Source organism: Prunus avium, unplaced genomic scaffold, assembly GCF_965620075.1.
Source record: "Prunus avium unplaced genomic scaffold, drPruAviu1.hap1.1 HAP1_SCAFFOLD_57, whole genome shotgun sequence".
NCBI classification, from domain to species: Eukaryota; Viridiplantae; Streptophyta; class Magnoliopsida; order Rosales; family Rosaceae; genus Prunus; species Prunus avium.
The window spans coordinates 47,501-50,000 of NW_028276913.1; positions in this window are offsets into that span (position 1 = coordinate 47,501).

Genomic DNA, 2,500 nt, shown 5'->3' on the forward strand with positions numbered 1-2,500 from the left:
CGACAGAATTTTTCGAAACTTGCCATGCCATGCGCGCGCACAGCTTGCGCGCAGCGTGTGCACAGCATGCCGGCAGCGTGCGCACAGCATGCCGGCAGCGTGTGCGCAGCGTGCGCGCTTGGCAGCCTGTCGACAGAATTTTTCGAAACTTGCCATGCCATGCGCGCGCACAGCTTGCGCGCAGCGTGTGCACAGCATGCCGGCAGCGTGCGCACAACATGTCGGCAGCGTGCGCGCTCGGGAGCCTATCGACAGAATTTTTCGAAACTTGCCATGCCATGCGCGCGCACAGCTTGCGCGCAGCGTGCTGATTCTGTCGACAGCGAGGCTAGCGAAACTTCTCCTGCCATGGCGTGCGCGCAGCGTGCTGACTCTGTCGACAGTGAGGCTAGCGAAATTTGTCTTGCCATGGCGTGCGCGCAGCTTGCGCATTCGGTCGACAGTGAGGCTAGCGAAACTTGTCCTGCCGTGGCCTGCGCGCAGCATGCGCGCAGCATGTGCGCAGCATGCCGGCAGCCTAGTTCCAGATTTTTTCAAATGTCGACAGAATTTTTCAAACCTTGTCAAACCCCATTTTTATTGAAATTTCCTCGCACAATAAGCTCCCCATAAGTAGTCTATGATTTTTAGTACCTTCTCCAAGTTACAAAACTAAAAAATTCCTCCCGGATTTGTTTTAATGATTTTTTCAATTTTACGACTTCTAAAAATAATAAAAAATACTTCCCGACTTCAAATATTTATGAAACTTTTTCCCATCAGAGATTGCATGTTTCTTAGTATCCCTGCAAAAAATCACGTCCAAATACCTTGTATTGAATTATTTAGAGCCCATTATGACTCCTCGCGCATAGGTGATGTCTCTTCCTGTCAAAGGGCTAAATGCATAAAATGCTATATAGGGGGGTGTGTGTTGCCTGCATATGCATGGCAGCCCATGCCCTCCTAGCTGCAGCCCCCTTCCCCCACGCCACACCCATGTCATGTTGCCTCGATATGTTGCCTCGATATGTTGCCTCGGTATTATGGGTTTGGTGTCGGGGTCGGGGGGCTGCCACCCATGGCGGTGGTGGCCGGAATCCGGCCGCCGCCACCACGCCGCCGCCATGGGTGAGGGGGAAAAAAAAAGGCGTGGAAAGTTGCGAAATGGGGTTGTCTAGGCTTTTTTTTGGCATGGAAGAGCATGGAGTGCTAGGAACTCCTTCTCAAATGCGCGGGCATGTCGACCACAACCTCATTTCGCAACAACAACCACCCGTGTGGGGTGGCGGTGGGTGGATAGTCGCGGATTGGGGCTTGCCAAGCCAATGTTTTCAAAAAAATTCATCAAAATTAAAAACAAATGTTTTGTTGCCTTCGGATTTGTGGGCGAGCGGTGAGTCGGAGTGGAGCCGGTAAAGTTTAACCTCGGTGTGCACGGTTGTTTTTAGAAACTCAATCCAATGCCGGGGACGTTGAAAGTGACGCTCTTATGAGTTGCAAACCCGCAAGATTTAAAGAACCTTTTCAAAAAAAATTCAAACCAACAAGATTTAAAAACAGAAATTTTCATCAAAATGAAAAACAAATGTTTTGTTGCCTTCGGACTAGTGGGCGAGCGGCGAGTCGGAGCGGAGCCGGTAAAGTTTAACCTCGGTGTGCACGGTTGTTTTTAGAAACTCAATCCAATACCGGGGACGTTGAAAGTGATGCTCTTATGAGTTGCAAACCCACTAGATTTAAAGAACCTTTTCAAAACAATTTCAAACCAACAAGATTTAAACCAACAAAATTAAAAACAAATGTTTCGTTGCAAACAAATTGTGGGCGAGCGGCGAGTCGGAGTGGAGCCGGTAAAGTTTAACCTCGGTGTGCACGGTTGTTTTTAGAAACTCAATCCAATACCGGGGACGTTGAAAGTGACGCTCTTATGAGTTGCAAACCCACAAGATTTTAAAAACTTTTTGAAAATGTTTCTTCTAAATGACACATTTTGATCCTTGGCAAGTGCTCAATCCGTAACTATCCAATCACCGCCACACCACACCGGTCGGGAGTGTGTGAATGGTGTGCTTCCCGGGGTTGGCATAGATAATCTTTCGCATCGACAATCTTTTGCATGCGAGGGAATGTCTATGCCAACCCCGGGAAGCACACCATTCACCCACTAGTTGTGGGCGACGATGGGTTGGCTTCAAATGAATTTTTGCTTGGGGTTGTCCTCGGTATGCTTTTGTGTTGGGAGTACGGCCACCAAACCTTCTCAATGCACGGGTATGTCGAGGATGGCTTTCGGCGGGGTTGATGAAGAAGCTACCCAATTCTCGGCCACACGAACACATGGTGACGATGCGTTGGCTTCAAGTGAGCTTTAGCTTGGGGTTGTCTTCGGTATGCTTTTGTGTTGGGAGTACGGCCACCAAACCTTCTCAATGCACGGGTATGTCGAGGATGGCTTTCGGCGGAGTTGATGAAGAAGCTAGCAAATTGTTGGCCACTCTCACACGTGTGGGGGTAGGTT